General features: G+C 47.3%; 1 protein-coding gene across 2 annotated transcripts in view; it reads right to left on the bottom strand.

The window, feature by feature from the left end:
• Nucleotides 1–15,099, bottom strand: part of LOC140388566 (ETS domain-containing protein Elk-1-like) — a 156,558-nt gene that overhangs the window by 103,763 nt on the left and 37,696 nt on the right. Inside the window, exon 1 of one of the 2 annotated variants that reach the window (XM_072472970.1) lies at nt 14,788–14,974. The exons of the other annotated variant lie outside the window; for it this stretch is intronic. The gene's annotated coding sequence lies outside the window, so the exon portion shown is untranslated. Of the gene's footprint in view, nt 1–14,787; nt 14,975–15,099 lie in introns of those variants that run through there. 2 annotated transcript variants of the gene reach the window in all.

Here is a 15,099-nt window from a genome sequence, read left to right as displayed (position 1 = left end):
TTGATATACGCGGATCACCGCGTTCTCCCACCTACTGCTCCGAGTTTTCTTTGCCCATCTGAGGACCATCTCTCTGTCCTTATATCGGACAAATCTCACCACTATGGCTCGAGGAATTTCTCCAACCCTCGGTCTTCGCGCCATAACTCGATAGGCTCCCTCCACCTCCAACGGGCCCGTCGGGGCCTCCGATCCCATTAACGAGTGAAGCATCGTGCTCACATATGCCCCGACGTCCGCCCCTTCTGCACCTTCGGGAAGACCAAGAATCCTTAAATTCTTCCTCTTCGCATTATTCTCCAGCACCTCCAGCCTTTCCACACACCTTTTGTGTTGTGCCTCGTGCATCTCTGTCTTCACCACCAGGCCCTGTATGTCGTCCTCATTCTCAGCAGCCTTTGCCTTCACGACCTGAAGCTCCTGCTCCTGGGTCTTTTGCTCCTCCTTTAGCCCTTCAATCGCCTGTAATAACGGGGCCAACAGCTCCTTCTTCATTTCCTTTTTAAGTTCTTCCACGCAACGCCGCAGGAACTCTTGTTGGTCAGGGCCCCATATTAAACTGCCTCCTTCCGACGCCATCTTGCTTTGTGCCTGCCTTCCTGGCCGCTGCTCTAGAGGATCCACCGCAATCCGCCCACTTTCCTCTCCTTTTCCCATCCGTGTCCAGGGGGGATTCCCTTCTGGTTTACCGCACAGTGTTTTTAGCCGTTAAAATTGCCGTTGGGGCTCCTATTAAGAGCCCAAAAGTCCTTTCCACCGGGAGCTGCCGAAACGTGCGACTTAGCTGGTCATCGCCGCACCCGGAAGTCTCGTGCTCTCGAAATTCTTAATAAAACCAACATGGAATGTTCAGTACACCTGAGGTCGGAGCCATGGCAAGTCCCGAATCCCTTTTCCTTTCCTTTCACTGAATCTAACTGTCTCAATGCAGGGACCTTTTCTCTAACTCTGACCAGGACTTGCTAGGCTGGATACCTAGAGAAGACGTTTACCCCTGTGGAGAAGGCTAGACCTGTGGAGGACACGGTTTAAAAAGACTCCCTGTTACGACTGAGGAGAACGTTGCTCTCTCTCTCAAAGGGTGGTTACTGTGTGGAATTCTCACCCCCACAGAGCCGTGGGGTCATTGAATGTATTCAATGCCGAATTAGACAGATTTTGATAGTCAAGTGGGGCCAAGGTTTTTTTTTGGGGGGGAGCGCAGGCAGGAAAGAGCAATTGAGATCATAAACAGATCAGGCATGATCTTACGGAATGGCGGGGCAGGCTCGAAGGGCCGAATGGCCTAAACCTGTTCCTAAGCCCTGTGCTCCTATGAAAATAATTAAACATATTACTCCCCAACCCTGATATCTTGAACTGAAAAATCACCCAAACTAAGCATCCACATAAGCAGAGCATTGTCCAATATTATTTTCAAAGAAATGCTTAAGGGTTATGCACAGATCAGGCTCTACCTGTATCTGGTTACTGTTGTAAGGTTTTCGGGCAATTCGGCCCTTTTTGGACTGCCCAAGAATAAAACCCAGAGACTGTAAACTGGACATTTGTCAGCCAAAAGAACGTAACCAGATTTCCCAGCAGGCTTGGTCCGCTGAGCTGAGTAGGGGCATAGGTATTTACAAACCCCCCCCAGGAGCTACAAGGAAGAAGGAGCCAGACAACTAGATAAGATTAAACACAGAGACAAAGGGGCATGGTAATGCTGTAAGGGGCCTGCCTGCAAGCAGGACAATGGGATGGTCATAGCCCCATGCAGATGTAAATGATTTTGCCTCCACCAGAGCAGAATCCAATCAACACCCCATCAACATAGCAGCGATCTCCAGAGCAGATGGAAGACTTTGAAAATCTTCACAAGGGAGCTCAACCTCGTTATCTCAAAAAGCAGACTGGAGGCGGACCTAGGGGAGGTACTCCTATCTTGACAGGTCTGACAGGCTCAAAGGGGGCAGGACCAGCGGGAACTTTAAACCTTATGGATTCAATGCAAAAGGGGCTGGCCGAACACAGGAAAAAGCCAGGTAAAACGGATATAAAAGGGGCTGTGTTTCGATTGAGGGTCTCTTGGCTTGACCTCTCCACCTTTGACTTGACCTCCTGCAGCCTGTGACTGTAAGTACCCTGCAGCAGCTTGCGAAACTCCCTTGACCTTGATAGTGGTTGAGGCTTTGGGGAAGGGGACTTGATTTGTGTTCTGTGTCATTGCTAAAACTGTGTAACAATAAGATTTTTCGTTGTGTCCGTTATAGTACTTTCTGAATAGACTTAGTTTGTGTTAGAGTTTAAGATTTTATTATAATTTCTTCTGTTTGATGATTTTGACCTGGGTTTTGCAATAAACCTTGATTTGCTGATAATTGGAGTCGTAAATTCTTCAATCTCTCACTAGCGATCTCTGACCAAGTCATTGTTAAAATATTCCTCACCTTAATTCCGGGTTCAAGAATCTAGGGTCATCTTGAGCGATTCACTCAGGACAGGCTGCTGGTTAGGTAATAAACAGCAGTGTCCTATTCTCTCTCTTGGGAAAGCTACTCCAGCGAAGTAGGAACCGGGTGGGTGTTGCACCACCGGCAAGAGAGAGAATCACCTGGGCATTGGTAGGGGTCTGGATATCTGTGTGATATAAGCCTCAGGCTTCCGGTTAGGGATAAACGGCAGGCTTGATTCAGTGCTCTCTTCCGTGGAGGTGTCCCAGTGCGGCATCCCCTGGCCTCTGAAGTTTCAGTGCCAGCTGGAGAGAGACACACACAGATACTCAAACCCCAGATATCGGCCCAGTAGTGGAGTAGCAGAGATGGCACCCTCTACAATGGCGACCGCGGCAGGACCCCGGTGGTTTGGAGTATGTGACTTGGCAGAGGGGGTGAGGGAACGAAGTAAAATGGAGGAGAGAATCTTCTCGTATATGTGGCAAAAGGTCAACCTCACCAAACCTTGGGTCTCAGAACTAATCAATGCGGAGCAACCGGTAATGGCAGCGGCTGCATGGACAGAAAGTAAGGCGCACAAAAGGCACTTGGAGAAGGCAGTTTGGCTGGTCTGCCTGTCCCAGCAGGTAGTCAAAACAGAGCGAAGGGTCGAAGAATTAGAGCAGGAGTTGGGAGAAGTGAGGGCCAGCGCACGGGACAGCGCTAGCGCAGCGGAACGACTGCGGGAGGAATTGGCAGAAATTAAACGGGGCAGCCTACAGGAAAGCGAGTCTAACCGGTGCGAGAAGGACTATCTCCACTGCCAGATAGTGGAGGGTAAAGAAAAGGAAGGAGGCTCCAGGAACTCTATGCTCGGAGTACAGAGCAGTGTAGGAAGCTGGAGGGGAAGTTCCGAGACATCCAGGCAGCGTACCGAGTGGCCCGCGAGGAAGTAGGGGACTGTGCTCATGGGCCGTGCCAGGCACGAATCACGGAGTTGGAGGAGACCTTGTCCAAGGTCAGGGGACAGGTACACCTGGTAGGTCCAGGGGGGTTCCCTAGGGGCAAGGTGTTCCTCGCAGCGGATGATTCCCCAAAGGCCAAGGGGAATAGACCGCCTCCTGAGGCACCGGGATTGTGTCCGGGTCGGCAGGGGGGGATCGGACTGCACGTTCAGGGGCAAGTCCAAGGGGGGTCGGCAGGGTACCCCCAGCTGGCGGCGTGTCCGCCTGGTTTCGTATGTGGGTCCCCATGGGATGGGGACAGACCGCTGCCTGGGATGCCGGTGATGGGGCCGGGTCAGCAGGTAGGGTTTGGACCGCCCGGTCAGGGGCAGGTCCAAGGGGGGTCAGTGGTGTATCCCCAGATAGCGGCGTCTCCTATATGGGTAGTTAGCCCGGGGACAGGGAGGCTACCCAACGGGGCAGGAGAGCTGGACAGTGGGGAGGAGGAGCAGGAACCCCAGGTAGGGCAGATGTGCCCTGTCAGGCAGAGAAGATATGGTCCCCCGGCGGGGCTGGCAGATAGGGGACTGGTTGAGGGCGACATTGTCGTTCCTCATGGGGCATCCGCGCTCAGGGGGATGGTGGCCCACGTTCCCAGGCTAACTCCAAAAGGGGATCCGTCGCTTCATTTTATGGAGGTGGAGCAGGCAGCCAGCATTAATGACTGCGACGAGGGGGAGCAAATAAGGATGCTCCTGATGACCCTAGATCCCCAACTATGCAGGGCAGTGACCTCCGGGAATGGGGGACGACCTGACACATGGGTGGCAGCACGGACTGCTGTTCTGGAGGCAATGGGCTTGAATCTGGGTAGCCCTTTCATGAGGGTGGGGGAAACCAAGCAGCAGCTAGGGGAATCGCCAAATATGTTCGCAGACAGGCTGTGGACTGTCTATGTGGAGGCGTGTGGGACTCCCGCGGATAGGCAGAATTTAGATGAGAGAACAGCCCACTGGCTGAAGACCCTCGTAGCTAACTGTCTCCCTCACGTTAGGGCAAAGGCCGAACACTGGTTCGACCCGCAGAGTCCGGACCTTAATGAGGCAGAGGTCCTTAGAAAACTCACCCTTGCATATCGCAACGGGGAGAGGAGAGAGGAAAAGCCCCATAAGGGTCAGGTGCATGGAATCACACCAGCACCCCCTAAGAGCGAGTGGAAGCATGAGGGCTCCCGGACCTCCGACAAGAGACCGGTATGCTACGGGTGTGGGAAGGCCGGGCATTTCAAGAGGGAATGTAAAAACCCTAGCAAGCAGGAGAGGGCTCCCGCAGTAGAGAGTCAGACCCCGGCGGCAGGAGCAGCTGCCCCGGAAACCATCGAGGTAAGTAAAATTTTAGCCCTTTTGCAAGGCTCTCAGCTGCAGGTATCGACGACGGAGGAAAAATGAAGAGCCTTCAACGGGAAGAAGCGAAGTGCAGCCCAGAAAAGAGGATCCTTAGTGAAATAAAGAGATTCAAATGTAAATAGTTGTATGGATTCGCGGGTTTCAGTTACTTGATTGTGATATATGTACAGGGACCCTTACGTTTGGGGTTCCGGTGAAATGTGTGTATGTTACTGTGTGTTTGAATTAAGTATGGTCTTGTCTTTCCCTTTCAATGAAATCAGGGGTAGCCTAGATTAAGGGAACTGTCTTGGGACTTGTAGTTTCGCATGTTGTTGAGGGGGGGCCTACGGTCCACACAAAAGGAAATGATTGCCCTTCACCTGTGTCGATACGGTCCAAGCAGGTAGGGACGTATCGAAGGGGCATCTGTAAGGTTTTCGGGCAATTCAGCCCTTTTTGGACTGCCCAAGAATAAAACCCAGAGACTGTAAACTGGACATTTGTCAGCCAAAAGAACGTAACCAGATTTCCCAGCAGGCTTGGTCCGCTGAGCTGAGTAGGGGCATAGGTATTTACAAACCCCCCCCAGGAGCTACAAGGAAGAAGGAGCCAGACAACTAGATAAGATTAAACACAGAGACAAAGGGGCATGGTAATGCTGTAAGGGGCCTGCCTGCAAGCAGGACAATGGGATGGTCATAGCCCCATGCAGATGTAAATGACTTTGCCTCCACCAGAGCAGAATCCAATCAACACCCCATCAACATAGCAGCGATCTCCAGAGCAGATGGAAGACTTTGAAAATCTTCACAAGGGAGCTCAACCTCGTTATCTCAAAAAGCAGACTGGAGGCGGACCTAGGGGAGGTACTCCTATCTTGACAGGTCTGACAGGCTCAAAGGGGGCAGGACCAGCGGGAACTTTAAACCTTATGGATTCAATGCAAAAGGGGCTGGCCGAACACAGGAAAAAGCCAGGTAAAACGGATATAAAAGGGGCTGTGTTTCGATTGAGGGTCTCTTGGCTCGACCTCTCCACCTTTGACTTGACCTCTGCAGCCTGTGACTGTAAGTACCCTGCAGCAGCTTGCGAAACTCCCTTGACCTTGATAGTGGTTGAGGCTTTGGGGAAGGGGACTTGATTTGTGTTCTGTGTCATTGCTAAAACTGTGTAACAATAAGATTTTTCGTTGTGTCCGTTATAGTACTTTCTGAATAGACTTAGTTTGTGTTAGAGTTTAAGATTTTATTATAATTTCTTCTGTTTGATGATTTTGACCTGGGTTTTGCAATAAACCTTGATTTGCTGATAATTGGAGTCGTAAATTCTTCAATCTCTCACTAGCGATCTCTGACCAAGTCATTGTTAAAATATTCCTCACCTTAATTCCGGGTTCAAGAATCTAGGGTCATCTTGAGCGATTCACTCAGGACAGGCTGCTGGTTAGGTAATAAACAGCAGTGTCCTATTCTCTCTCTTGGGAAAGCTACTCCAGCGAAGTAGGAACCGGATGGGTGTTGCACCACCGGCAAGAGAGAGAATCACCTGGGCATTGGTAGGGGTCTGGATATCTGTGTGATATAAGCCTCAGGCTTCCGGTTAGGGATAAACGGCAGGCTTGATTCAGTGCTCTCTTCCGTGGAGGTGTCCCAGTGCGGCATCCCCTGGCCTCTGAAGTTTCAGTGCCAGCTGGAGAGAGACACACACAGATACTCAAACCCCAGATATCGGCCCAGTAGTGGAGTAGCAGAGATGGCACCCTCTACACTGTATATGCTCTTAATTAACATCAATGACATAAATCTGTTCTCAGATTTCCCTCGAAGAGGGTGGGAATAGGAAATGATAAGATACACTGGAATTCAGAGACTGATTAATCATTGACAGTCACCACTAATGACAGACATTTCATCAACAATTTGATCCTTCCTGCTGTGTATCATGGCTCGCTTGGTGCATTACAGGTGACGTTAAAAAATACATTACAGGGCAGCACTGTGGCGCAATGGTTAGCACTGCTGTCTCACGGCACTGAGGTCCCAGGCATGTAGGACAAACAGACCAGAGTGGATTGGCCACCCAGTAAACACCCCAATCAATTATTTTTCCCTTCAATTGAAGAGGGCAGAGTGGTCCGATAAAAAATATATATACATACATATATTTGGGGAGGTGTTTTAACATCCTGAACACACCTCTCGCCAACCTTCCACATACAAATGAATTACAGTGACTGTCACGCAGGCAAACAGTCGTCCTATACACAGCAAGATTGCACAAACAGTCATGAGACAGATGGATCACCAATCAATCTGTTTCTCATTCTCCTGAGGAAGTAATGTTGGCCATGAGAATTTCCTGTTCCCTCTTAGAATAGGAACAGGATCCCAATCCTCACAGGAAGTGCCATAAGGAGATCTTACGGTTTGCTCGGAAGTGCCACCTGCCTCTGAGCCAGTAGCCCTGGGTTCAAGTCCCACTCCAGGACTTGCCGGCCATGGAAAAGAGTGCTGGTGATATGGTTCAAACAGCCTGATAATAGGCCTGCTAATCCTTCCGACTCTTTCCGTTATTGCACCAAAGAGGGAGAGTTAAAATGTTTGTGGAGATATCAAACTATCAAACCAAAAGCACCCAGCTAGTTCTTGATTTAGTGTCTCACTGAGCACTTCCAACAATGCAGCCTTCTCTCAGTAGTGCACAGGGGCAGCAGCTTGGTCGCTATGCTCAAATTCTGCAGTAGCATTTAAATCTACAAACTCCTGACTCATCTCAAAACAGATACCAACTGAGTCAGGCTGGCACACAATTGCATGCAGTATATAATTTGAAGTTTGCTGTTATTTGATGTAGTTTAAGATGATTTGTACTTAAACATTCTGGCTGTGCAGTAACAGTCTCATAAAAACATGGGACCTGACTGTCATATTGTGCAGAAGAGCAGAACATGTGTAATATCAGAACATGACTGGCTTTGAGGTTTGCTGTTGGTGTCATCATTTATCTGAGTCACCAGTCTATTTTGCATTATTACTTGTCTTCAGTTTTGAAACATCTTTTCTAATGGGGTTAACAGCCTGATTCATTTTGATGCAGCATTTACAGATCAGTAAAAGAAAGTTCTCTTGTGGTTTCTGGCCAGTGCAAACCACCGAATATCATACAGGTACCTTAGGAGGGGGCAACCTCGAGGCAACACTTTTTTCTCTCTACTTACAGTCAGGTGCGATTGAGACTGATCACTGAATCATTGGCAATGTGGGAAGCTGACACCCCACATTCAGTTTCATGACAAAGGTTTCTTTTAACCTCATAGCATTTTCGTAGGTCCACAATAATGGATCTAGGTTGCCAACTCCTCCAGTCTAGAACTAATAATAACCATAGGTTGAAGGTAATAAAAAGATGCCTGTACATCTTTTGTCAAATGTAATCCGATAATATGAAAGAAAGAAAGACTTGCATTTATATTGCACCAATCAAAAACTCAAGATGAGCTTTGGAGCTGACGAAGTACTTTTGAAATGTAGTCACTGTTGTAACATAGAAAATATTGCAGCCAATTTGTGCGTAGCAAGGACCAACAGCAATGTGACAATTACCAGATAATCCATTTTTAGTGCTGTTGGTTGAGGGATAAAACACTGGGAAGAACTCCCCCATTCTTCTTTGATATGTTGGCTCTGGGATCTTTTACCCCCCACCTACGTGAGCCGATGAGGCTCGGTTTAATGTCTCATCCCGAAAGACATGGGAGGAGGTGGCGTTTCTCAAGTCCTAGTCTTGCAAGCACAAAATCCCGTTGTGGCCAGAGACTCTCACGACTGGGGCCACAACGGGATTTGCAACGGGCAGGTCTAATTTTGAGATTCTCCCCGCCCAGCAACATATCTGGTTCATGCCATCGCTGGACATGAACCAGGTTAGTGCATTTAAATTATCATTTAAATATGCAGAATCCACTTTAAGCCGAATTCACCCAGCTCTTGTAATTCTCCCACCCTTTGGTACAATGTGAAGCTGGCAGGAACCTCTACTGGTCTCCAAAAACAGAAACCAGACATGGTGACCACAGCAGGAGGCCCATAGGCCATTGTAGCCCCCAGGTGGTCAGGGGCATGGCAAGACAGTGTCTGGCAGGGCAGTGTCAGGTTGGCACTGCCATGGTGTCAGATGGCAATGGCATGTTGGCACTGCTGGGGGCATGGTCTGAAGGGGTCCTGAAGGGGGGAGTGTCTCTGGCAACCCTATAGTGGAGTGTCGCTCAACGTGGGGGAGGGATCACTGGTACCAGCCCTGATACGGTGATTGGTGCACCTTTGCCACTGAGAAGTGGGAAGGGCTGTAGGGTTATTCTGAGATTCCGGATCTCTGAGGATCCGGCCTGCGTATTTAGGTCCCACACAACTCACTCACGGTGCAAATCATCCCAAGCTCCAAACAAATGTCCAAGTGTCAGTGGATTGCAATCGGGATCACACCCCGTTTCCCACCAGAGACCACACTTAGAGGACACTGTATAAATACAAGTGACTTCTTTCATAGCAATACCGGGCAATGAAAAACAATTAACAGATTTCTCAGGATACAGACATTGTTAGGATTCTTGAGTCTGGCTGCAAGGAATCCTGGCCTGGTGTCTCCTCCCAATATATCCCATATTCACAGATGGATAGTGTTAAATGAAAGCCATGGTGCAGTTGTGAGCCTCTGTTGCCTAGATCCGCCAGTAATTTGTGACACGCTTGATTGACTGGGATAAACATTAATGACACGCACACTAACATCATGCAAATTGGCTATAAGTCAGTGAACAAACGTATTGTAACCAAGAAAAGCGTGCCAACTCTAAAACCAAAATATATCATGAACAAGCGATGTCTTGTCCCTATTTAGTACCTTTAAACGTACTGCAACACTGTACAAGAGAGACACCCAATAGCAGTCTGAGACAAGGGTTAGCAGAGGTGCTACTCAACAGCCACAGAAACCCTCCACAATATAATAAAACAGCCAATTCCTGGCAGTGAGTTCTAGTTGGAACCTAATCGAGGGGTTTGATATTTACACAAACATAACCAGTAGCTGGGAGTGAATTACAAGCTAGAATCCAATCAATCAGATTCAGACAGTTGAGGAGGAATTCCTGGAGTGTACTCGGGGTGGTTTTCTGGACCAATATGTTGAGGAGCCAACTACAGAACAGGCCATCCTAGATTGGGTACTGTGTAATGAGAATGGAATCATTGGCAATCTAGTTGTGCGAGACCCCTTGGGGATGAGCGACCATAACATGATAGAATTTTTCATCAAACTGGAGAGTGAAGTCGTTGATTCTGAGACTAGGGCCCTGAATCTTAACAAAGGAAACTACGATAAAATGAGGCGCGAGTTCGCTATGATCGATTGGGGAGTGTTACTTCAAGGGATGACAGTGGATAGGCAATGGCAAACATTCAAAGAGTGCATGGAGGAACTGCAACAATTGTTTACTCCTGTCTGGCACAAAAGTAAAACAGGAAAGGTGGTCAATCCATGGCTTACAAGGGAAATTAGGGATATTATTCGATCCAAGGAAGTAGCAAATACATTGGCCAAGAAAAGCAACAGGTCAGAGGATTGGGAGCTGTTTAGAATTCAGCAAAGAAGGACCAAGGCATTGATTAAGAAGGGGAAAATACAGTACAAAAGTAAGCTTGCAGGGAACATGCAAATTGACTGTAAATGTTTCTATAGGTATGTGAAGAGAAAAAGATTGTTGAAGATAAATGTAGGTCCCTCACAGTCAGAAACAGGGGAATTTATTATTGGGGCCAAAGAAATGGCTGAGCAACTAAATACATACTTTGGTTCTGTCTTCACAAATGAGGACACAAATAAAATACAAGAAATGTTGGGGAACGCAAGGTTTAGTGAGAGAGAAGAACTGAAGGTAATCAATATTAGTAGCGAAATGGTGTTGGGGAAATTGATGGGATTGAAACCTGATAAATCCCCAGAGTCTGATAATCTACATCCAAGGGTATTATAGAATCATAGAATTTACAGTGCAGAAGGAGGTCATTCGGCCCATCGAGTCTGTACCGGCTCTTGGAAAGAGTACCCTACCCAAGCCCACACCTCCCCCTATCCCCATTACCCAGTAACCCCACCCAACACTAAGGGCAATTTTGGACACTCAGGGCAATTTAGCATGGCCAATCTGCCTAACCTGCACATCTTTGGACTGTGGGAGGAAACCGGAGCACCCGGAGGAAACTCACGCACACCAGGGAGAACATGCAGACTCTGCACAGACAGCGATCCAAGCTGGAATCGAACCTGGGACCCTGGAGCTGTGAAGCAATTGTGCTAACCACTATGCTACCGTGCTGTATTGAAGGAGGTGGCCTTAGAAATAGTGGATGCATTGGTGGTCATCTTCCAGGATTATATGCACTATGGAACAGTTCCTGCAGATTGGAGGGTGGCTAATGTAACGCCACTATTTAAAAAGGAAGGTGAAGAGAAAGCAGGGAATTATAGACCAGTAAGCCTGACATCAGTAGTGGGGAAAATTCTAGAATCCGTTATCAAAGATTTTATAGCAGAGTACTTGGAAAACAGTGGCAGAATCGGACAGAGTCAGCATGGATTTATGAAGGGAAAATCATGCTTCACAAATCTACTGGAATTCTTTGAGGATGTAACTCGTAGAATTGATGAAGGGGAGCCTTTGGATGTGGTGTATTTGGACTTTCAGAAGGCTTTTGCCAATGTCCCGTATAAAAGATTAGCTTGTAAAATTAAAGCGGATGGGATTGGGTGTAGTGTATTGAGATGGATAGAAAACTGGTTGGCAGACAGGAAACAAAGAGTAGGGTATTTTTCAAATTGTCAGCAAGTGACTCGTGGGGAACCACAGGGATCGGTGCTAGGACCCCAGCTACTCACAACATATATTAATGATTTAGACGAGGGAACAAAATGTCACATCTCCAAATTTGCAGATGACACCAAGTTGGGTGGGAGGGTAAGCTGTGAGGAGGATGCAGAGATCCCTCAGTGTCATTTGGACAAGTTGAGTGAGTGGGCAAATGAATGGCAGATGTTATATAATTTGGTTAAATGTGAGGTTATCCACTTTGGTAGCAAAAACAAGAAAGCAGACTATTATCTGAATGGTCATAAATTAGGAGAGGGGAACGTTCAACGAGACCTGGGTGGCCTTGTACACTAATCACTGAAGGTAACAATGCAAGTACAGCAGGCAGTAAAGAAGGCAAATGGTATGCTGGCCTTCATAGCGAGACGGTTCGAGTACAGGAGCAGGGATGTGTTGCTGCAATTATACAGGGCCTCGGTGAGGCCACATCTGGAATATTGTGTGCAGTTTTAGTCTCCTGATCTGAGGAAGGATGTTTTTTTTAAATGATCGCTTATTGTCACAGTAGGCTTCAATGAAGTTACTGTGAAAAGCCCCTAGTCGCCACATTCCGGCGCCTGTTCAGGGAGGCCGGTACGGGAAGGGGGTGCAGCGAAGGTTTAGCAGACTGATTCCTGGGATGGCGGGACAGACTTACGAGGATAGATTGAATCGGTTAGGATTGTATTCTCTGGAGTTCAGAAGAATGAGGGGGGATCTCATAGAAACCTATGAAATTCTAACAGGACTGGACAGGGTAGATGAAAGATGTTCCCAATGGTGGGTTGTCCAGAACCAGGGGGCACAGTCCCAGGATACAGGATAGGCCATTTAGGACAGAGAGGAGGAGAAATTTCTTACCCAGAGAGTGGTGAGCCTGGGGAATTCATTACCACAGGAAATAGTTCAGCCCAAAACATTGTATGGTTTCAAGAAGCAGTTAGCTATAGCACTTAGGGCGAAGGGGATCAAAGGATATTGGGGAACGCGGGATTAGATTATTGAGATGGGTGATCAACCATGATCATAATGAATGGCAGAGCAGGCTTGAAGGGCCTCCTCCTGCTCTTATTTTGTTTTGTTATGTTAATATATTAAATAATAGATACCTGGGAGTGAACTAGAAGCTGGAAGCTAATCAAGGACAATCTATCTACAAAGTCATAGTGAATACCTGGAATTAATTGCAGTCTGGAATCTAGTCAACTGAATCAGACAATAAATTATGTTAAATAATAAACAGCTAGCAATGAGTTACAAATTGGATTCTAATCGAGGAGTTCAGACAGTATACTGTACACTAAATAATAGATACCTGGCAAAGAGTTAGAGGCTTGAATCTAATTTAGTTCCCGTACTGGCCTCCCCGAACAGGCGCCGGAATGTGGCGATCTTTGTGTAGAAGATTGTAGTTTAGTCGGGCAGCATGGTCGGCACGGGCTTGGAGGGCCGAAGGGCCTGTTCCTGGGCTGTACATTTCTTTGTTCTTTGTTGACTAGGGGCTTTTCACAGTAACTTCATTGAAGCTTGCTTGCGACAATAAGCGATTATTATTATTATTTCAGGTGGTTTAGGTTTGTAATAATGGACACCTGGAAGCAAGCTACAGGGTGGAATTTAATCAAGGGGTTTAGACAATGTATAATATATTCAATAATAGCTGGAAGTGAGTAACATGCTGGGATCTAATCGAGGTGTTCAGAGGTTTTATATCTACCATAATAGTGGCTACATGGGAGTACGGTGTAAGCAAAGATTACTCTGAAATCATCAATTCAACCCTTTGATTCACCTGTACAGTGCTCCATCACCCTGTCTTCAGTTTAGCACAGAGGGCTAAACCACTGGCTTGCAATGCAGAACAATGACAGCAGCATGGGTTCAATTCCTGTACCGGCCTCCCTGAACAGGCGCCAGAATGTGGTGACGAAGGGCTTTTCACATAACTTCATTGAAGCCTACTTGTGACTAAGTTATTATTATTATTCTGTTGCATGGCCCAGGAAAGGAAATATGAGGAGTCCACCAAAACATGCGAGGCCTTGGTTACCAATGGGTGCCACAGGAGTAAGGAAAAATTAACATTCAATTGGTATGGTTCCTTTTCCTTTTTGGTGTTGCTAAGACTTTGCGCCTTATTTTGGCATCTTTTAGTTTGATTTTTTAATTTAATCACTGGTGCCATTAGACTTACCATATGTCAAAATATTTAGCCCCAGTCCAGTCATAGGAAATAATTAACATCAAGTTCAAGATGCTTGTCTGATGATATTGCAGGCAACTCACTTGCACCCGTTTTGATGCATCAGAATAGGGCCAATTGTTTCTTAAATGATTGCCGAGTTTTTGTCTTGACTACTCATCTACTAGAAGTCCATTTCACCTGATGGCTTTGAAAGCAGACCAAGGCAGGCCAGCAGCACGGTTCGATTCCCGTACCAGCCTCCCCGAACAGGCGCCGGAATGTGGCGACTAGGGGCTTTTCACAGTAACTTCATTTGAAGCCTACTTGTGACAATAAGCGATTTTCATTTCATGGTCAGCCACCCTTGATCAAGACTGGGGAATCACTTCAAATAAATCCCAGGGAGCAGCAGCCGAATTGCCATGGGGCAAGTGCTGAGGGGAGGGAGCCAGTGTTGAAGTGTCCCCCACACTCCAGGGCTCTGAATATCTATCTGTCTATCTCAGTTACTCTGCTCGTCCTTGGGGAGTGTTGACATAAAATACAAATGTTTTTGATGTCACTGATTACACACACATTCACAAGTTGGACAAATCCCGGGATAAATGCCAAGGGCGAAAACAAGGGTGGGAACAAGAGCTGAAGACGGAAGCGTTTCTAGTTCGGTGCGAGGTGAGCGGCACATTAGTCCCCCAAAAGTGTGGTTTGTTTTAAATTGTCACCAAACACAATCTTCACCCTCCTCTCAAAGGCACACCTTTTTTTTCCAGAAATAAAAACAAAGGTAACATGATGGCAATCTAGAATATGAATATCTTCCTGGCAATATTTAGCATATTTCATCCCCCCCAACCCAACCCAACCCCCAACCCCCACACAAAATAAACTTGTCTGGAAAGAACACTGTGGTTCTGCTACAGTTAAGAAGAAATTGCTACTGTGTGTTTGTTACCTCGATAGCTGGTGGTGGCGAGTGCAGACTTTCCCTCCCCCCTAAGTGCACATGACAGCCAGAAGTTCGCCAGCTCCCCTCTCCTGCCTCTCTTTTTAAAAAAAAAAGCCGACGAGGAAAGAATTGTCGATTCTGACACATGTGGGCTCAAATCCCAGCGACGTGAGCTCAACCCGTCTGTCGTCTTTCAACTGGTCGGACTGCAATTAACAAAAAAGGCAACTCGCAACTCCTCCTCCCCCCAGTTATTATTCCTGGTGTGTGTGTGAGACTTCAGACTCTCTGACACGCCTCTTTCTTCTCCTGCCAGCA

This window comes from Scyliorhinus torazame, chromosome 13, assembly GCF_047496885.1.
Source record: "Scyliorhinus torazame isolate Kashiwa2021f chromosome 13, sScyTor2.1, whole genome shotgun sequence".
In the NCBI taxonomy this organism is placed as follows: Eukaryota; Metazoa; Chordata; class Chondrichthyes; order Carcharhiniformes; family Scyliorhinidae; genus Scyliorhinus; species Scyliorhinus torazame.
This window is presented reverse-complemented; position numbering and strand designations above follow the sequence as displayed.